At 41.6% G+C, this 22,333-nt stretch overlaps 1 protein-coding gene across 2 annotated transcripts in view; it reads left to right on the top strand.

Moving 5' to 3' along the window:
* The first annotated feature begins 373 nt into the window (after positions 1–373).
* The window catches only part of LOC121550035 (CYFIP-related Rac1 interactor B-like), a 45,976-nt gene continuing 24,016 nt past the window's right edge, over positions 374–22,333 (top strand). Inside the window, exons 1-3 of one of the 2 annotated variants that reach the window (XM_041862106.2) lie at positions 374–499; positions 15,060–15,112; positions 20,034–20,127. The gene's annotated coding sequence lies outside the window, so the exon portion shown is untranslated. The remainder of the gene's footprint in view (positions 500–15,059; positions 15,113–20,033; positions 20,128–22,333) is intronic. The other variant, XM_041862105.2, reaches the window with a different exon arrangement.

Raw genomic sequence — 22,333 nt, 5'->3', positions numbered from 1 at the left:
CAACTACTTCAGACATTGGCTCTAATCTAGGTTGTGCCTTTAGATTTCGAGAAAATTAACAACTAAGGAAGAATGTTTCACTTCTCTCATTGACTTCTCTAACCCCAAACTCCGGCCTGGTCTGCTTGGTCTGCTTCACAATTGTTCCCGGAAGTCTTGCGATGTTGCGCCTCTGGGTTTAGAAACTCTGTGTTGATTAGCTCTATAGTTGCCCAACGTCGCCATGACATCGCCTACAAGAGTGATCGGGGATTTCTATTGGCGAAGCAGTTTCTACATATCTTCACACTAAATCATCCTTGCCTTACTCGTTTTAAAATTTCAATTTCAATGTGGTGACGTCAGAGTTGGGACGTCCCAAGGATCCCATTTAGATTTTTCCATGACGTTCGACCAAATCCGGAAATAGCAGACAGCTGAAGCAACTCGTTATTCTTTGAGCTGCTATCGTGCAACCAGGTGGACGACGACTTCCTTTTCTTGTACTTCGAGCATCAAGGTAAAATATATTTTTTATGTTATTTGTTTAGAAAATCTCCAACACAATACTGTTTTGTTATTATTGGTGTTGGCTAAGTAATTGTGCTGCTGTGATAGGAGCAGACAGAGTAGCCTAGAGCAGGAGTATCATTCATTGGGGTCTGTGTTATTCTCTCTCACCGTTGTGTATGAAAAGCATTGCATTGCCTGCAGTAGTCCAGAACATTGCAAAAATATAAGCATTTTGTTTAATGTAATATGGCTACACATTTTAGTGTGTATCTGTTTTTAGTGTTCATTTAAGTGCATCTATAACTTCCTTCCTCTAAATTAATTAAACCCCTTGACCTAATTCGTAGGCTCTTTTTATTTTGCTCCATGAACGAAACTTATATTTGGAAACACCTGCTTTCAATATACTTTATATCCCTCATTTACTCGTGTTTCCATTATTTTGGCATTTACCTGTATGTAGCATATCACGTTTGTGTGCAGACGCTGCTTCATCTTGATGACAGAGCATTCGTCATAGTGCAGTGTAGCCTAATTACAAGATTGCCTGATGACTGGGTTTATGATTTAAATGGAGATTATGTGATAAGCATTCATATTGAATATGAAGATCAAGAATTTCCGTCCCATCTTAACCCCCTTCCATGCCTCTGCAGTCTCATACCTTGAAAGTGGAAGTGGAAATGTTCAGAAAGTTAGTGTAATAATGTCATGTGGTATGTTGACATGATGTTGAGTGCAACATCTGCTGTACACATATCACACACTTAATCTCAGTGCTCTGTATGTAGGCTATAGTGATATAATTTATAATAACCTACTTTTCCCCCAAAATTATACAGATCTGAGATGTATTCTACAGAGACCCATAATGGAGTGTTATTATAAGTTAGTAGCACAACTCAACAACCATATTCCTTTCACTTAGGTATGGCGCTGTGATAGCGTAGCCTAAAGAGAGGGACACTGTGGTCCATCGTATGATGTTACCTCCATGGCTCACCAGAGGGTAAACAGGCTTTGCCAGCATGGCGCTTGTATGGGGCAAACACACCACTGCCTGTCCATTGTAGGAACAGATGCTGTAAATAAAGGAATTCTCGCTGTGCTTTGTTGTGTCAACCATGTGTTAGTATCTCTGTTACTACTGAGAGACATATAGCCCTAATCTTACTTTCATTTTCAGCCAGTTGAATCTAAAGTTACAAAGTGGGAGTTGTTCCTCTATGTGGGAACCCTGTGAATGAGTTATCGCATAACTGTAATTTAATGGGTCATTAACCCAGAGAAAGATCATTTTAGATTAATCCCATAAGACCAATATGCAGCCAGGCCCACAGTTAAGTAACAATTATGTGTGTTGCTGCTGTCTGCTCAGACTGGCTGGGTTTGCTCCTTTATGTGAAATCACCATGAAAGCCTCTCTCTGCAGTGGGAGCTCAGTTGAGTTGACCCAGTAAATTCTCACATGAATATCAATCTACTCATCCTGTATGGCACGATGACTCATATCTATGTGACTGCATTGCGTTTCAGTTTAGTCTCAATCAATTCTGGAGCATAATTTCATAGTAATTTATTTTTAGAAGGTACACAGTATAGGCTAATCTACTTGCAGTTTTTGTATGCCTTCAAAAACAATTCATACCCCTTGACTTATTCCACATTTTGTTGTGTTACAGCCTGAATTCAAAGTTGAATACATTTATTTTCTTTCTTACCCGTCTGTCTACACACAATACCCCATAATAACAAAGTGAAAACATGTTTTTAGAAATGTTTGCAAATGTATTGAAAATTAAATACAGAAATATGACATTTACATAAGTATTCACTCCCCTGAGTCAATAGAATCTAGAAGCTCCTTTGGTGGCGATTACAGCTGTGAGTCTTTTGGGATAAGTCTCTAAGAGCTTTGCACACCTGGATTGTACAATATTTGCCCATTATTCTTTAAAAAAATGTTCAAGCTCTGTCAAGTTGATTGTTGATCATTGCTAGACAGCAATTTTCTAGTCTTGCCATAGACTTTCAAGCCGATTTAAGTCAAAACTGTAACTAGGTCACTCAGGAACATTCAATTTTTTTTGTTTTTTGTTTTTGTTTTTTTTGCTTACCAATGTTGTCTTGGTAAGCAACTCCAGTGTAGATTTGCCCTTGTGTTTTAGGTTATTGCTGAAAGGTGAATTCATCTCCCATTGTCTGTTGGAAAGCAGACTGAACCAGGTTTTCCTCTACGATTTTGCCTGTGCTTATAGCTGTATTCTGTTTCTTTTTATCCTAAAAAAAACTCCCTAGTCCTTGCTGATGACAAGCATACCAATAACATGTTGCAGCCACCACCATGCTTGAAAATATGAAGAGTGGTACTCAGTGATGTGTTGTGTTGGATTTGACCCATCGTGGCGGCAGGTAGCTTAGTGGTTAAGAGCGTTGTGCCAGTAACCGAAAGGTCGCTGGTTCTAATCCCAGAGCCGACTAGGTGAAAAACCTGTCGATGTGCCCTTGAGCAATGCACTTAACCCTAATTGCTCCTGTAAGTCGCTCTGGTTAAGAGCATCTGCTAAATGACAAAAAATAAAATAAATAAACGCTTTGTAATTCAGGAAAAAAAGTAAATTTCTTTGTCACATTTCTTTTGCAGTATTACTTAAGTGCCTTATTGCAAACAGGATGCATGTTTTGCAATATTTGTATTCTGTACAGGCTCCTTTCTTTTCACTCTGTCATTTAGGTTAGTATAGTGGAGTAACTTCAATGTTGTGGATCCATCCTCAGTTTTCTCATATCACAACCATTAAACTCTGTAACTGTTTTAAAATCACCATTGGCCTCATGGTGAAATCTCTGAGGAGTTTCCTTCCTCTCCGGCAACTGAGTTAGGAAGGACGCCTGTATCTTTGTAGTGACTGGGTGTATTGATACACCATCCAAAGCCTAATGAATCACTTCACCATGCTCAAAGGGTTATTCAGTGTCTGCTTTTTGTTTTACACATATACCAACCGGTGCCCTTCTTTGAAAAACCTCCCTGGTCTTTGTGGTTGAATCTGTACTTGAAATTCAATACGTGGTTGAGGGACCTTGCAGATAATTGAATGTGTGGGGTACAGAGATGGGGTAGTCATAAAAAAATCATGTTAACCACTATTATTGAACACGTAATGAGTCCATGCAACTTATTATGCGATTTGTTAAGCACATTTTTAGTCCTGAACTTATTTAGGCTTGCCATAACAAAGGGGTTGAATACTTATTAACTCAAGACATTTCAGCTTTAATTAACAATTAATAAAAAAATATGTCTACAAACAAAATTCCACTTTGACATGTGTTACATACGCGAATGCGGTGGATTTAGATGCATCCAATGCAAAAAAACATATCTCTAGCTTAAACTGATTTTTGTATTATGCTTATTAGATTTCTGCGGGCTCGGACATCGACCTTAGAGGGTTTTAAGTGCCTGTAATTTTACGGTACACTACAGGCTACTGGTTGCAGTGAAAGTACGCTAAACAACAAGTTACTGAATTTTGGGTATTTGTGCCAACCGTCAGTGGAAGTGTTGTAACAGTTTAAGTGGTTGATGGTTATGTTGTCAAAGGTTGAGCACCTCTTTTAACACTGTCAGTTCTGCAATCTTTGTAAGAGCATGTGACAATAAAGAGCTGCACTGTTAAGAGGTTACTGTGCATTTCACAGTAACTTAATGGCAGTTAGTTGCCTGGAAGTTGCTGTGAATTTTGCATGCAATTTTAATCTAGTTTGTGTTGCTTCATGTAACAGCAAAGTTGCTTGAGATGATGTCACTTGCAACTACACATCATTGACCTCTGGAAAAAAACCACCAAACAACCCGCTGCAGTAAGGCCATTTTGAATAGTAAACACATGCACCCTTCCTTCTTTCTTTGAGGAAATAGCTCATCTGACATAGTAAGATTGCTTGCCTTTAACCAATGGGGAGGAAGCGTTGCATCTACTCACTTTAATGATCAGTGATTACCTCAAGGAAGGGATGTATTTGAAAGGTATTTGAATAGAGCCTAGTTGTTGAGTGCAGAGGGTCCGCTCTTACCTTTTGCTTTTTGTTGGTGCTGTCTAACAGACATAAAACGCATAAAAGAAATGCCTTGTGATTCATGATCGACTCAAGACTAAAGCATTTATCTTATACTTGCTTTTTTTTTTTTGGGGGGTTCAATAAGAATGCTCCGAATTCCTGGCCCTCACATATTGGCCAAGGAAGACTGAAATCTACTGGTGCTAGTCCAGGATTCAGCAGGTCTGTTCTCTGCACAAGGGCACAGGGCAACCTAAAAAGCCCTCCTGGCTGTGATGAACACGCCGTCTCTCAGCTACACTGCATGTCTGTGCGTGTCCACAAGCACTCTTTGTGAAGACATGACAGTCTTCACTCATGCAGTGGAAAAAGTCAAGGTTCATCTGTCTAGCATACCAAAAACAGCAGGCGCAAATTCTGGTTATCCTATAGGGTAACCTATTTTTTTGTTAATTTGCAAGGACAAAGGTATCTCTTGATGGAGACGTAGTAGGCATATCTACAGTGACATCATTGTGAGTGGCGCAGACAGTCTTAGGAAATATTTTGGTGTCACCGACCTTTGCTGTTGCTGTTACTTCAGGGGCCTTTGCACCCCGCCTTGAAAACATATCTGACGGAAACCCTGTGGTGCTAGTAGCTCAGCCTTCTTTGGTGAGCAGTTTTAAAACGTGTTGGAGTGGGCCTTTGTTGTATGACTCATGCTCGGTGCTGTAAAAACCTTAAAGAAGGATGATGTTGAAATTGTGTAGGCAGGGCCTATAGTAGTTGTGGGGTGTATATTGATGGGGGTAGTTAAAGGGGAACGTGTAGGCCTACGTTTCTATGTTATTCCTCTGATTTGTTTGTGTATGAGTCAGTTTATGTGCCAGTTCTGGGAGATGCTGGCTAGTAGTGATGCGCTAATTGTCTCATAACCACAGTCCCCATGTACAGTACCAGTCAAAAGTATGACCCACCTACTCATTCCAGGGTTTTTCTACTATTTTTACTATTTTCTACATTGTAGAATAATAGTGAAGACATCAAAACTATGAAATAACACATATGGAATCATGTGGTAACCAAATAAGTGTTAAACAAATCAAAATATATTTTATATTTGAGATTCTTCAAAGTAGCCACCCTTTGCCTTGATGACAGCTTTGCACACTCTTGGCATTCTCTCAACCAGCTTCGTGAGGTAGTCACCTGGAATGCATTTAAATTAACAGGTGTGCCTTGTTAAAAGTTAATTTGTGGAATTTCTTTCCTTCTTAATGCGTTTGAGCCAATCAGTTGTGTTGTGACAAGGTAGGGGTGGTATACAGAAGATGGCCCTATTTGGCAAAAGACCAAGTCCATATTATGGCAAGAACAGCTCAAATAAGCAAAGAGAAACTTCAGTCCATCATTACTTTAAGACATGAAGGTCAGTCAAGCCGGAACATTTCAAGAACTTTGAAAGTGCAGTCTCAAAAACCATCAAGCTCTATGATGAAACTGGCTCTCATGAGGACTGCCACATGAATGGAAGACCCAGAGTTACCTCTGCTGCAGAGGATAAGTTAATTAGTTACCAGCCTCAGAAATTGCAGCCCAAAGAAATGCTTCACAGAGTTCAAGTCACAGACACATCTCAACATCATCTGTTCAGAGGAGACTACATGAATCAGGCCTTCATGGTCGAATTACTGCAAAGAAACCAATACTAAGGGACACCAATAATAAGAAGAGACTTGCTTGGGCCAAGAAACACGAGCAATGGACATTAGACCGGTGGAAATCTGTCCTTTGGTCTGATGAGTCCAAATTTGAGATTTTTGGTTCCAACCGCCGTGTCTTTGTGAGACACAGAGTAGGTGAACGGATGATCTCAGCATGTGTGGTCCCACCGTGAAGCATGAAGGAGGAGGTGTGGGGGTGCTTTGCTGGTGACACTGTCTGTGATTGATTTATTTAGAATTCAAGGCACACTTAACCAGCATGGCTACCACAGCATTCTGCAGCAATACGCCATCCCATCTGGTTTGATCTTAGTGGGACTATCATTTGTTTTTCAACAGTTCAATGACCCAACAGACCTCCAGGCTGTTTAAGGGATATTTTACCAAGAAGGAAAGTGATGGAGTGCTGCATCAGACGACCTGTCCTCCACAATCACTGACCTCAACCCAATTTAGATAGTTTGGAATGAGTTGGACCGCAGAGTGAAGGAAAAGCAGCCAACAAGTGCTCAGCATATGTGGGAACTCCTTCAAGACTGTTGGAAAAGCATTCCTCATGAAGTTGGTTGAGAGAATGCCATGAGTGTGCAAAGCTGTCATCAAGGTAAAGGGTGGCTACTTTGAAGAATCTCAAATATAAAATATATTTTGATTTGGTTAACACTTTTTTGGTTACTACATGATTCCATACAGTGGGGAAAAAAAAGTATTTAGTCAGCCACCAATTGTGCAAGTTCTCCCACTTAAAAAGATGAGAGAGGCCTGTAATTTTCATCATAGGTACACGTCAACTATGACAGACAAACTGAGAGAAAAAAAATCCAGAAAATCACATTGTAGGATTTTTAATGAATTTATTTGCAAATTATGGTGGAAAATAAGTATTTGGTCACCTACAAACAAGCAAGATTTCTGGCTCTCACAGACCTGTAACTTCTTCTTTAAGAGGCTCCTCTGTCCTCCACTCGTTACCTGTATTAATGGCACCTGTTTGAACTTGTTATCAGTATAAAAGACACCTGTCCACAACCTCAAACAGTCACACTCCAAACTCCACTATGGCCAAGACCAAAGAGCTGTCAAAGGACACCAGAAACAAAATTGTAGACCTGCACTAGGCTGGGAAGACTGAATCTGCAATAGGTAAGCAGCTTGGTTTGAAGAAATCAACTGTGGGAGCAATTATTAGGAAATGGAAGACATACAAGACCACTGATAATCTCCCTCGATCTGGGGCTCCACGCAAGATCTCACCCCGTGGGGTCAAAATGATCACAAGAACGGTGAGCAAAAATCCCAGAACCACACGGGGGACCTAGTGAATGACCTGCAGAGAGCTGGGACCAAAGTAACAAAGCCTACCATCAGTAACACACTACGCCGCCAGGGACTCAAATCCTGCAGTGCCAGACGTGTCCCCCTGCTTAAGCCAGTACATGTCCAGGCCCGTCTGAAGTTTGCTAGAGTGCATTTGGATGATCCAGAAGAGGATTGGGAGAATGTCATATGGTCAGATGAAACCAAAATAGAACTTTTTGGTAAAAACTCAACTCGTCGTGTTTGGAGGACAAAGAATGCTGAGTTGCATCCAAAGAACACCATACCTACTGTGAAGCATGGGGGTGGAAACATCATGCTTTGGGGCTGTTTTTCTGCAAAGGGACCAGGACGACTGATCCGTGTAAAGGAAAGAATGAATGGGGCCATGTATCGTGAGATTTTGAGTGAAAACCTCCTTCCATCAGCAAGGGCATTGAAGATGAAACATGGCTGGGTCTTTCAGCATGACAATGATCCCAAACACACCGCCCGGGCAACGAAGGAGTGGCTTCGTAAGAACCATTTCAAGGTCCTGGAGTGGCCTAGCCAGTCTCCAGATCTCAACCCCATAGAAAATCTTTGGAGGGAGTTGAAAATCCGTGTTGCCCAGCGACAGCCCCAAAATATCACTGCTCTAGAGGAGATCTGCATGGAGGAATGGGCCAAAATACCAGCAACAGTGTGTGAAAACCTTGTGAAGACTTACAGAAAACGTTTGACCTGTGTCATTGCCAACAAAGGGTATATAACAAAGTATTGAGAAACTTTTGTTATTGACCAAATACTTATTTTCCACCATAATTTGCAAATAAATTCATAACAAATCCTACAATGTGATTTTCTGGATTCTTTTCCCTCATTTTGTCTGTCATAGTTGACGTGTACCTATGATGAAAATTACAGGCCTCTCTCGTCTTTTTAAGTGGGAGAACTTGCACAATTGGTGGCTGACTTAATACTTTTTTCCCCCACTGAATGTATTATTTTATAGTTTTGATGTGTTCACTATTATTCTACAATGTAGAAAATAGTAAAAGTAAAGAGAACCTGAGTAGGTGTGTCCAAACTTTTGACTGGTACTGTATATAGGCCGGTGGGTTTAGGGTCATGAAATATTGTGTGGATAAAGGGAGGGTTGGTGACGGGTGGGTTGAATAAAGAGAAAACAATACATGACAAAAATTGTGCAATTTATATCTATAGGCTATAGTAAGGTTTTTCTTTCATTCTTTTTTAGGCTATCGGGCATCAGTGCGTAAGCTTTAAGGCCTAACTTTACGCATGCCAAATAGCCTACACACCAATCACCAAAAACCTTTAGGAATGGGCAGAAAAAGTAAACCTAGATCCACTGAGCCAAAAAGGACAATGTCGGATTAAATAAAAAAAACGGAGAGTTGAAAAAGAGAAGGGAGGTCCAGAAAAGTAATGTTTGGGAAAGATTTGGCGTAATGTTAAAAGAGGATGATAACAGTGCCTATGTTATGTATTGACCCCTGAGTGGCGCAGTGGTCTAAGGCTGTGCCACTAGAGATCCTGGTTCGAGTCCAGGCTCTGTCGCAGTCGGCCGCAACCGGGAGACCCATGGGCGGCACACAATTGGTCCAGCGTCGTCCAAGGTAGGGGAGGGTTTGGCCGGCAGGGATGTGGGTTCGTTTCCCACGGGGGGCCAGTATGAAAAAAAAACGTATGCATTCACTAACTGTAAGTCGCTCTGGATAAGAGCGTCTGCTAAATGACTAAAATGTAAATCTAAATGTAATGAAAACTGTTAGGCGCTATACAAATTAGACAGTCACAAGATGGGGACTTCAAATAGGCCTATGGCACGTCAAGGGAACTTTAACCTACTGTTCAGATGGGTTAAATGGAAACTGAAATCTGGACACTGACTGTAACCTCTCACATATCCTTAATATTAACTCCTGCAGAATCAAGCATTTCTTGCAGTAAAATTATACACCAAATGTACATTTTAACTCGGGAACAGGAGTGGAGAAATGCGATTTCTTTCTTTCAGCATCTTGAGAGAATGCTAATGCACAGTTAGATACGTCTGTAGAGGTGCTATCTTTATCAGCATCATGAAAGCTGATAGTATTTAAACCACTTAAAATATGCCTCTAAGCCGAATTGAAATCTTAGCAGAAAAATGTTGGGTTGTTTTCACAACTTTTTATTTCCTTACAGCAGGTCAAACTGATGTCATTTGGACATTTTGCACAGAAACCCTTTCCCATTTCCCCCCACCCCCATTTTTTGTTGTTGAGATATTACTTTTTCTCCCCAGTCCCTAAATGTCTTTGCTCCTCAAATGAAGCATAGATGACAGAGAGAACTTTACCAATGTCAATTAGATTGAAGCATTCATTCTATAATTTATCACATTCTGGTAAGCAAGGGTTTATTTAGTCTTCTATGGCAACATACAGTATAATGACAGAAAATAAGCTGTATGTATCTAATTATAGACAAGTTGACTAACAAATAGCCTACCAAAATGTCGGAAAATAGTAGAAACATCTAAATTAGGCCCAAAGTAATCCTGCACCCCCTGTCAAAAAATTGTTCTGTCGCTGACTGTAGCCTACAGCGCAATTTCTATATATGTATATTTTTATAAATTATTATTGTATAATTTTTTTCTCCCAATTTCGTGAAATCAAATTGGTAGTTACGATCTTGTCTCATCGCTGCAACTCCCCAACGGGGTCGGGAGAGGCGAATGTCGAGAAACATGACCCACCAAGCCGCGCTGCTTCTTAACACCTGCTCGCTTAACCCGGAAGCCAGCCACACCAATGTGTTGGAGGAAACACCGTTCAACCTACGACTGAAGTCAGCTTGCAGGTGCCCGGCCCGCCACAAGGAGTCGCTAGAGCGCGATAAGCCAAGGAAAGCCCTCCGGCCAAACCCTCCCCTAACCCGGACGACACTGGGCCAATTGTGAACCGCCCTATCGGACTCCCGGTCGAACCCCAGGCAGTAGTGATGCCTCAACACTGCGATGCAGTGCCTTAGACTGCTGCGCCACTCGGGAGGCCCCGCAATTTCTATATTTACGGGTTAGGGTCAGTGTGGGCCTCAGATTTTCACTTTATCACATATAGTTGCGCTTGTGGATGGGTTATTAGCAATTGCGGGTGGTTGCAGGTGAACAAACAGCTGACCCGCGCACCACTACTGGCAGGTTCTGTGACGCGTTCCTCTTAACTTTCTCACTACCCAATCCTTTTCATGCCAGTGATCAGAGAGCCACACACAATGCACCCTCATCCTCTCTTGGGTAGGAAGCCTGACTGTCCATTATATGAACCTCAAATATCCTAACTGAAACCTTACCAATCATTCTTGGTTTTAAGAGAACATCATCTCTCCTGACATGTTAATGGGTTGTGTGATAGCACTGTGTTATAGGAAGGTTATGAACATCACATAACTCTTTCAGCGGATGCTTCATCATTAGCATTCCAGTACGTGATCCAGTTATAGCCGTCTGACTCTTGTACAGTATGTGGTGAGTATCTTTAGCATGCAAACATGCAAAATGGCCTTTGCATACAGACACTCAATATTGGGATAGGAATAGCCTTCTAAAGATAAAGGGCTGAGGACAGAGTATACTGATCTTCCTGGAGAATAAAATAAAATCAAAAATCATCAATTATTTAAAACAACAGGTGTAGACTAAAAGTGAAATGCTTAATTACGGGCCCTTCCCAGCAATGCAGAGAGAAAATATAAATAATATAAAAATAATAACATGAGGAATAAATACACAATGAGTAACGATAACCTGGCTATATACACGGGGTACCAGTACCGAGTCGATGTGCAGGGGTACGAGGTAATTTAGGTAGATATACAGTGCATTCGGAAAGTATTCAGACCGCTTGACTTTTTCCACATTTTGTTACATTATAGCCTTGTTCTAAAATTGATTAAATAAATGTTTTCCTCATCAATCTACACACAATACCCCATAATGACAAAGCGAAAACAGGTTTTTAGACATTTTTGTAAATGTATAAAAAAACAAAAACAGAAATACATTTTTACTTAAGTATTCAGACCCTTTGCTATGAGACTCGAAATTGGAGCTCAGGTGCGTCCTGTTGCCATTGATCATCCTTGAGATGTTTCTAAGACTTGATTGGAGTCGACCTGTGGTAAATTCAATTGATTGGACATGACTTGGAAAGGCACACACCTGTCTATATAAGGTGACAGTGCATGTCAAAGCAAAAACTAAGCCATGAGGTTGAAGGAATTGTCTGTAGAGCTCCGAGACAGGATTGTGTTGAGGCACAGATCTGGGGAAGGGTACCAAAACATTTATGCAGCATTGAAGATCCCCAAGAATGCAGTGGCCTCCATTATTCTTAAATGGAAGAAGTTTGGAACCACCAAGACTCTTCCTAAAGCTGGCCGCCCGGCCAAATTGAGCAATTGGAGTAGAAGGGCCTTGGTCAGGGAGGTGACCAAGAACCCGATGGTCACTCTGACAGAGCTCCAGAGTTCCTCTGTGGAGATGGGAGAACCTTCCAGAAGGACAACCATCTCTGCAGCACCCCATCAATCAGGCCTTTATGGTAGTGGCCAGACGGAAGCAACTCCTCAGTAAAAGGCACATGACAGCCCACTTGGAGTTTGCCAAAAGGCACCTAAAGGACTCTCAGGCCATGAGAAACAAGATTCTCTGGTCTGATGAAACCAAGATTGAGCTCTTTGGCCTGAATGCCAAGCGTCACGTCTGGAGGAAAATGGTGAAGCGTGGGGGTGGCAGCATCATGCTGTGGGGATGTTTTTCAGCGGTAGGGACTGGGAGACTAATCAGGATCGAGGGAAAGATGAACGGAGCATAGTACAGAGAGATCCCTGATGAAAACCTGCTCCACTGCGCTCAGGACCTCAGACTGGGGCAAAGGTTCACCTTCCAACAGGACAACGACCCTAAGCACACAGCTCCCCAGTGTAATAAAGCCCTTTTGTAGGGCCTGGCTCCCCAGTGGCTGCCAAGTTGGTTGGCCTATGCACCCCTGCCCAGTCATGTGAAATCCATAGATTAGGGCCTAATACATTTATTTCAATTGACTGATTTCCTTATATGAACAGTAACTCAGTAAAATCTTTGAAATTGTTGCATGTTGTGTTTATATTTTTGTTCAGTATATTTAACTAACTATTTAGCAGTCTTATAGCTTGGGGGTAGAAGCTGTTCAGGGTCCTGTTGGTTCCAGACTTGGTGCATCGGTACCCGTTGTCGTACGGAAGCTGAGAGAATAGTCTGTGACTTGGGTGGCTGGAGTCTTTGACAATTTTTATTGCCTTCCTCTGTCACCGCCTGGTATAAAGGTCATGGATGGCAGGGAGTTGGCCCCATACCTCAGACTGCCCATCTTAATATTTTATTTTTATTGGCCAGTCTGAGATATGGCTTTTTCTTTGCAACTCTGCCTAGAAGGTCAGCATCCCGGAGTCGCCTTTTCACTGTTGACGTTGAGACTGGTGTTTTGCGGGTACTATTTAATGAAGCTGCCAGTTGAGGACCTGTGAGGCGTCTGTTTCTCAAACTAGACACTAATGTATTTGTCCTCTTGCTCAGTTGTGCACCGGGGCCTCCCATTCCTCTTTCTATTCTGGTTAGAGCCAGTTTGCACTGTTCTGTGAAGGGAGTAGTACACAGCATTGTACGAGATTTTCAGTTTCTTGGCAATTTCTCGCATGGAATAGCCTTCATTTCTCAGAACAAGAATAGACTGACGAGTTTCAGAAGAAAGTTATTTGTTTCTGGCCATTTTGAGCCTGTAATCGAACCCACAATTGCTGATGCTCCAGATACTCAACTAGTCTCAAGAAGGCCAGTTTTATTGCTTCTTTAATCAGCACAACATTTTCCAGCTGTGCTAACAAAAGCAAAAGGGTTTTCTAATGATCAATTAGCCTTTTAAAATGATAAACTTCGATTAGCAAACACAACATGCCATTGGAACACAGGACTGATGGTTGCTGATAACGGGCCTCTGTACGCCTATGTAGATATTCCATATAAAATCAGCCATTTCCAGCTACAATAGCCATTTACAACATTAACAATGTCTACACTGTATTTCTGATCAATTTGATGTCATTTTAATGGACAATTCTAAGTGACCCCAAACTTTTGAACGGTAGTGTATATAAAAACGTTGGGAGCAATGCCATTCTGAAGATATTTATTTATTCTACCTGTAAGATTTATGGGAAGATTGTTCTATTTAATTAGATCCGTTTTCATATTGTTGAATAATAGGATAAAGTTATCTTTACATATTTGTTGTTTGTTTTCACTTATTAAGCATCCTAAGTATTTGATTTGATATATTTTTAGGTCAACTTAAAGGATTGCTGTAGATCAGGAATTTATACGTTTTCCTATTGGCATTATTTAGTTTTTTCCCCACGTTACTTTTATATCCTGAGATTTTAGAGTATTCTGAAAATATTTTTAGCATGCTGGTGCTAAATGAATACGTAATTACTGATTGTTACCATGGCAACAGCTTCCAGTTCTTTGCTGTGAGTGAGACAGGGCTGAGAGCTGAGGAAAACTGACTCACGCTTTAATACGAGGGAATGTGAAAGATCATATTAAAACTAGAGCCGGTTATATAAGCCCTAGGGCCAAAACGCAGCTTATTTCAACGAAGGACGAAAACTGAGGCAGATCTGTATGCATGAAATGTGACAATGCAACAAAATATATGAAAACAAATTAGGCACTGTGGAGAAGAATTGAAGCTCTGAGGCCGCCTCAGTAGTCTCCATTCACATAACAAGCACCAGGCAGGCAATAAAAACATGCATTGATGGAAACCTAGGCTAGCCCAAGTTGCTTAATGAAAATACCGTGCACTCTTTCTAAGTCAGTAAAAAAAACACATTGCATATTGAGTACTGTAACAATCACTGACAGATCCCACCTAAACAAGGCTGATTTTCAAAATGTAGAGGGCCACCACTATGCTCTACCGTAGTAAAGAATGAAGTTGAGATCACGATTGAGCTATCAAGTAGCCTAGCGACTGAAAATAAGGGAGAGAATGCAACTGGTGTAGTCAAGCTGTGTGTCATCTCTAGGTTTCACAGTCGGAGGGCATAATTACATATTGCTTCAAAGGGAGAAGCTGCTGCTTTCAGGCTTTGATATGGGGAATTTAAATATCTCAATAAGTTGGCTGGTCAGATATTTAGCAAACAGCAGCCTTATGTAATGATAGGTCAAGGTAGGGGTATAAGAGATAATAGCTTTTTGTGTTTCTTTCGTGTCCTCATACAAAGCATTAATACAATTTAATAGCTCATTAATAGCTGACACAAAGACCACAACTTTTATTTGAATAAAACAGCGCTCCAAACAGAAGTATGCAGGCGTAATTCACTGCTTATGGCTAACCTTAAAATCATTAGCTGACAACTAAATTCTTCTTTCTGTAGGATTATTCCAGCATTATGTGCTGTAGGATGGAGGTTTGGTGCGGGGGCGCTAGGTGAGTGGCTGGTGTGTGTGTGTGTGTGTGTGTGTGTGAATCCTGCAGGGTTGTATTCACTTAGAACCTAACGGAAGAAATTAAAGTTAAATAAAATGTACGCTTAATTCAGTATAAACTATTGTATAGAATTGATTATACAACAGACACAATTCACAAATGCTACAGCACAAAGGCAGAGTCATGTCTTCAGTAGCGGTGCGTGGGTAAAATGACTGGGGAAGTCAAGCCAGAAAAAAAAGCCATATTACAACCTATGTGTTGTGATAATTGTGTTGTTTGCTCTATAACCTGTTAGTTCATATGCCTTGACACCGTGATATATAGGCCTAAGGCCGAGACAATAAGACACAATGGCAGAATAAATTCAACCACTGATTTGTTTCATTACAAAACCGGAGAGCAACATCTGTCCGGTGAAGTCCACAAAACATATTGCACGTAACAAACAGTTACATGACCTACAGTCAAGCAAGGTAATGTTTCTGACATTTTCGGACTACTAAACAACTATTTATTTAGAACCACGTAGAGTTACCGCAAGTTGCAAAGAAATCTGCCTCCAGTATTCCAGCACCATTTTAACTTCAACATTTCAACATCATCTAATCACTTATGCTTACAGTGAGGGAAAAAAGTATTTGATCCCCTGCTGATTTTGTACGTGTGCCCACTGACAAAGACATGATCAGTCTATAATTTTAATGGTAGGTTTATTTGAACAGTGAGAGACAGAATAACAACAAAAAAATCCAGAAAAACGCATGTCAAAAATGTTATAAATTGATTTGCATTTTAATGAGGGAAATAAGTATTTGACCCCTCTGCAAAACATGACTTAGTACTTGGTGGCAAAACCCTTGTTGGCAATCAGAGGTCAGACGTTTCTTGTAGTTGGCCACCAGGTTTGCACACATCTCAGGAGGGATTTTGTCCAACTCCTCTTTGCAGATCTTCTCCAAGTCATTAAGGTTTCGAGCCTGACGTTTGGCAACTCAAACCTTCAGCTCCCTCCACAGATTTTCTATGGGATTAAGGTCTGGAGACTGGCTAGGCCACTCCAGGACCTTAATGTGCTTCTTCTTGAGCCACTCCTTTGTTGCCTTGGCCGTGTGTTTTGGGTCATTGTCATGCTGGAATACCCATCCACGACCCATTTTCAATGCCATGGCTGAGGGAAGGAGGTTCTCACCCAAGATTTGACGGTACATGGCGCCGTCCATCGTCCCTTTGATGCGGTGAAGTTGTCCTGTCCCCTTAGCAGAAAAACACCCCCAAAGCATAATGTTTCCACCTCCATGTTTGACGGTGGGGATAGTGTTCTTGGGGTCATAGGCAGCATTCCTCCTCCTCCAAACACGGCGAGTTGAGTTGATGCCAAAGACCTCGATTTTGGTCTCATCTGACCACAACACTTTCACCCAGTTCTCCTCTGAATCATTCAGATGTTCATTGGCAAACTTCAGACGGGCCTGTATATGTGCTTTCTTGAGCAGGGGGACCTTGCGGGCGCTGCAGGATTTCAGTCCTTCACGGTGTAGTGTGTTACCCATTGTTTTCTTGGTGATTATGGTCCCAGCTGCCTTGAGATCATTGACAAGATCCTCCCGTGTAGTTCTGGGCTGATTCCTCACCGTTCTCATGATCATTGCAACTCCACGAGGTGAGATCTTGCATGGAGCCCCAGGCTGAGGGAGATTGACAGTTATTTTGTGTTTCTTCCATTTGCGAATAATCGCACCAACTGTTATCACCTTCTCACTAAGCTGCTTGGCGATGGTCTTGTAGCCCATTCCAGCCTTGTGTAGGTCTACAATCTTGTCCCTGACATCCTTGGAGAGCTCTTTGGTCTTGGCCATGGTGGAGAGTTTGGAATCTGGTTGATTGATTGCTTCTGTGGACAGGTGTCTTTTATACAGGTAACAAGCTGAGATTAGAAGCACTCCCTTTAAGAGTGTGCTCCTAATCTCAGCTCGTTACCTGTATAAAAGACACCTGGGAGCCAGAAATCTTTCTGATTGAGAGGGGGTCAAATACTTATTTCCCTCATTAAAATGCAAATCAACATTTTTAACATGCGTTTTTCTGGATTTTTTTGTTGTTATTCTGTCTCTCACTGTTCAAATAAACCTACCATTAAAATTATAGACTGATCATTTCTTTGTCAGTGGGCGAACGTACAAAATCAGCAGGGGATCAAATACTTTTTCCCCTCACTGTAGTCTAATACAGTGACGACTAAAAGATGCCAAAAACAATTTAGTCCAATCAACGTAAGCTAAATATGATGTGGCTGTCCATGGGACTGATTTCTGTGTGTGTGTGTGCATGCAAGTAGAAAAACATGTTGACTCGCCCTACTTGTAGAGAAACGCAAATGTCATCCTCCTCTTTCATGTTGCCTAAACGGTCTATGACTCTGTCATACAGTACACGCTTTTAGTTTTTGTTGTGCTAGGTGACCTGGCTAAAATGCTTGCTAGCTAGCCTAACTTCCTTTCATGGGCAACGTTGTGCCAGGCCAGCTAGTTAACATTAGTATACCACATCTAGCTACATGTTGAACTTCCATCCTCTCAGGCCTGGGGCATAATGTATTAATTTATGGTTGCATCAGAATCGCCGTTATAATAATTGGCTAGTACAGAGAATTAAGTAAAACCACAAGTCCAAATCCCTATCACCGGTTGGGTTAATTTGCGGAAGACACATTTCAGTTGAACAACTGACTAGGTATCCCCCCTTTCTTTCTTTCTTTTTTCTAATTTAGGAAAGGGACGATTTTTTAGCAACAATTCAAGTGTTTTCTGTCAATGACGTTTGGCTTCTGATGTGATTGGTCTGAAGCCAAATCCAAACTGGCTTCCCTTGACACTTGTTTTTCGGGCACCAGGACCATTCACAGCTGAGCTCACTCAGTTTAGCTCAACGCTGATTGGCTATTATTTTATTTATATTTTATTAAGGGAGGCCAAATGCTCACTGGCTTCCCTTGCATTCAATGCTACAGGTGGCAACAATGTCATACTCTTTTTGACCAGACAGCATCAGATAGATAAGCTACAAATACCGAGACAGAGGGGCACTGTTTCATTCGCTCGGATGCATTCTCCAGTGAGATACTGGATGTAAATTGAAGGAAATTTATGAAACCCTGCGAGACGAAAGATACATTATTTTGTATGTTCGTTGTTTGGCTTGCCTTTTTTGTCATTTTACTACTCTGACAGAATCGTCTCTATTTCTACTCATGAGTGAATCATTCTTATTCAGCATGATGAGGTAGAGGGATGCTGCGACTGCTGTTGTTCCTCTGTAATATGCAACGTTGCTTTGTGTCTTTCATACCCAGCCATCTTGGTGTTGCTAAATTGGCCCAATCTGCCTAACAATCCTTGAAGTCTGTTGGTGATACATACTGTAACTGATACCATGATGCCCTGGCACCGATGTCACTTAAGAATGTCCACAGTGACCAGCCAAGTCCATTTCTATTTGATATAGACCTACAGCCCCTTACAATGGAGATACTTCCCTCTTTAAAACCTAGTGTATCATAAACAAATGGTTAAATGAATGGTAGAAGAAGGGTATTACAGGGGTAATAAGGTTCTGCAATTAAACATAAGGCCGATCTGAGAAGAAGTAGAGATTTGATATCCCATAGCCACCAGAGTAGTACTATGCAGGTACTTTTTTTCCAGCCATCTCAGAGTCTAGATATCTTTGATGTTGACAGCTCACTCTTAGAGCGACTAGCTCAGTTGTTGTAGGCGAAAGTCTCAGAGCTAGAAGTCCGATCACATTCATGCATGACCACCGCTAGTCCATTATGGCAGGCCATTTGTTTGCAGCCTATTTGTATGCAGGCTGGTGGATAGTACAGTGCCCCAGTCCTAATTGTCTCACAGTCTACTGAACCTGCACTCAACCACGCTATGAAAAGGGCCAGAGAGCTCAAAGGGGAGTGTGGTTGTGGTTTGTTTCAAGTAACCTTTCAAATCCAAAATGGTTAAAAATAAATAAATAATAATAATCAGGTTGAAGCACATCTTGCCATTAGGGTTCTCTTTACCACTTTAAGGGTGGGTCAGGAGTCTGGACCCAGTGCTGGAACTAGTCCTTGGGTCAACTAGCTATAAAGCCTGGTTTGTGGTTATAAACATGGCTCTGTCTATTTGGTGTGTAATAAAGTTCAAAAGGCTTTATGTGGGTGACTATGCAAAAAATAAAGTTTGTTGTGACAATAGAACTAGAAACAATGAGAATAGTTTCCTCCCGTCTTGCACCTCAAACCGTTGGCTGAGTTGATTGCAGTGAACACGAGTCTTGGTTGAACTAACACCAACGATGTTATGTCGATTGTAGCCTCACAGGAGGAAATGGACCAGGGAGTGCAGTGGAAAAGCCGAAGTGCACACTAAAAGAGAGGATGTGTTGCACAACAGAAAGTGGTGTGTGTCTGTGGCCGCTGTGGCTCCCGATTTCTATCAGACTGCTGCAACGTTGCCCTCAAGAAAACCAGTCTGCAAGAGAATCACAAAGGGCTGCACTTGTGACTGACTAGCCACAGTTGGTGTCCAACAAATTCTCAACCTCTGGTAACATTGTATTCATGTGGCCGGTAGTGTTAAAAGTGTTCGGTAATCTATTGATCGGTGCGATGCATGGTCGATAAACAAGGTCCTAGAGGTTGGAAATGTTTGTTGTGGCCACGTGAATTGCTGGACCTGCTTACGTGATGATTGGACCAGAGGTAGGCCGAGAGGAATATCGAACGTTGAATATTGTTCAGGTTAAGTTTTGTCGCCAAAAGGTTTTGACTTTTTGAAGGAACAAGAAAATTAGATGAAATACTTTATTGTATCTGTTTTGAGAGGACGATATGACTCACTCAGACTCATTTAACATGTGTTTTCAGAACCCGATCTCCGCTGGAGGACTGTGACCTTGGCCAACCGCCAGGCTGGGCCTCCTTCCTCCTGACTGACACCTCCAGAGAGCTTCTTCTGCTGGTTAGTATCAACACAAAGTTGCCCCTAGATGCTGATCTTGGGTCAGTTTAGCATTTTCAACACTAATGGTTAAGGTTAGAATTGGGGGAGGGGGAAGCTGATTCTACAGTAGTTCTGTGCCTAGGGGAAACTTCACCCCGGAGCTATCAACACCTACTGCTGTCATGTTCTGACTCATCTAACCTGAGGTTTCAACTGCAAGACCACAGCAAAACATGCTATCTGCTACAAGGCCTTTCTATCTGTAAAACAATTTAGTGGAACTTCAGCAATAAGACAAGCGTTGTCTTTTTAACTGAGGTCACACTTAAGCATTGTTTTTCTCTCAATTTCAATTGTAATTTTTTTCCTTCAAGTTCCTGTTGGGATTATTTGGAGCTAGAAGAATGCTTGCGTTTCACTTTTTCCCCATCAGGGTCACGATGTGTATACGGTTTGTGTAATGCTGGTATGGAAATGAAGTGCATTGTGGGCTGTGGAATGGGTCTGTGTAATGTGAGTGCCTCAACTTCCTGCTCTGTTCTCCAAGGCCGGGTGGCGGTGCTGCTTATCTAACTAGGGTCGTCACAGGGTCACCGGCGGTTGTCTGACCTCACAGAAGTGAAGCTGGCAGCCAAGACAGTCAAGTGTTTGAACGTGTTCTCGACTACAAACAAGAGCTTAGTCCAGGGGGCTTAGGTCTCAATGTTTTTCTGTCTGATTAATAGATACAGTTTGGCCGGGTTGATGTCTGAACATTTGTGATTAAACTGTTTATTTTTGTAATGCTAGTGTAGTCGATGTGAAATGGCTAGCTTGTTAGTGGTGTGCTCTAGTAGTGCTCAGTCGGTGACGTCACCTGCTCTGAGACCTTAAAGTAGTTGTTGCAGCTTTTGTAGTTATCGCGGCTTTTGTGGAGTGACAGATAACAATGCTTTGTGGGTGACAGTTGTCAATGTGTTCAAAGGGTCCCAGGTTCACTAGGTAACACTTTCACTAGGTCCCTGACCCCTTACACATTCAGTATTTTGTGCTGTTATATCAAAGGTAAGGTGTTCTTCTGTGGAAGCTTATGCGTCTGTTGTGTCTGAATCTGGCTGTATCCAGATGGAGGTTTTCACCGTTGTTTCCTGTAGCACCTCACCTACACAACAAGCCCTAACCACATATAAGCCTAGAATCTTCCACAGCTACACAACAAGCCGTAACCATATCTAAGCCTAGAATCTTCCACAGCTCAGAGACACTGGTACAGTCAGCATTAGAAATGGGTATCTATGACTGAGTGACAACATCATTCCTTTCTCCTATATTTCCTGCTTGTGGCATTTTCCCACCCCTTTTTATATTTTCCCTACAGTCTCCTTGGAGTCCGTTACCATGGCGTGGTGGCGGAGCTGTCAATCTTGGGCCTAATCAGAGATGTCATAGCACACTGCTACATCACCTGCCCACCTCACCCACTCACCACAGCTTCCTAGCTGTTTGTCTGATACAGCTGCAGACAATCCAAGGCAAGCAGTCTAGGACTAAATAAGCCAATTTCATTTAATATGTTTTGTGTGGTGGGTCATTCTATGACGGCTTTAACCACCAGGAAAAACACTTTAAAAAGTGTCAGATAATGACACTTATTTTTGTTTTAATTGATGTGTTTTATTGTTAATAAAACATATGTAAGACATTTATATTGCAAACCATTAAAAAAATATATTTATACAGTATATTGTAGAACACGGTCAGTACCATGAAATTGTCTTGAGTCCTGGTTTAGTGACATATTTTGAGACGTGGTTTAGTGACATATTTTGAGTACACATTTTTATAATGTCATAATGAAAACAAATATACTAAATATAAACAACTATTTACAGGAAATAGCTCAGCTGTCTTTCAATTCCATGTCACCGGTATTACCACACCATTTTCAAACCCAGAGGTGCAACATCGAAATACTTCCAGGAACGCTTGCGAAACAGACCAAACAGACGAGGCCGGGGTTTGGGGTTTGAGAAGTCAATGAGAGAAGTGAAAAATTCTTCCTTAGTTCTTATATTTCTCATAATCGAAAGGCACAACCTAGATTCGAGCCAATGTCTTAAGTAGTTGAACATGTTATTACTCCAACCTCGTGAAAGTGACAAACTGACACGTTTTCATTTTCGTCCAAAACAACTTTATATCAAAGGAGTGCCTTTGATTTGATGGCCTGCACGTGCACAGTTTG

This window comes from Coregonus clupeaformis, chromosome 34 (genome assembly GCF_020615455.1).
Source record: "Coregonus clupeaformis isolate EN_2021a chromosome 34, ASM2061545v1, whole genome shotgun sequence".
Taxonomy (NCBI): Eukaryota; Metazoa; Chordata; class Actinopteri; order Salmoniformes; family Salmonidae; genus Coregonus; species Coregonus clupeaformis.
Note: the sequence above shows the minus strand (reverse complement) of the source record. Positions and strands in the feature narration are given on the sequence as shown.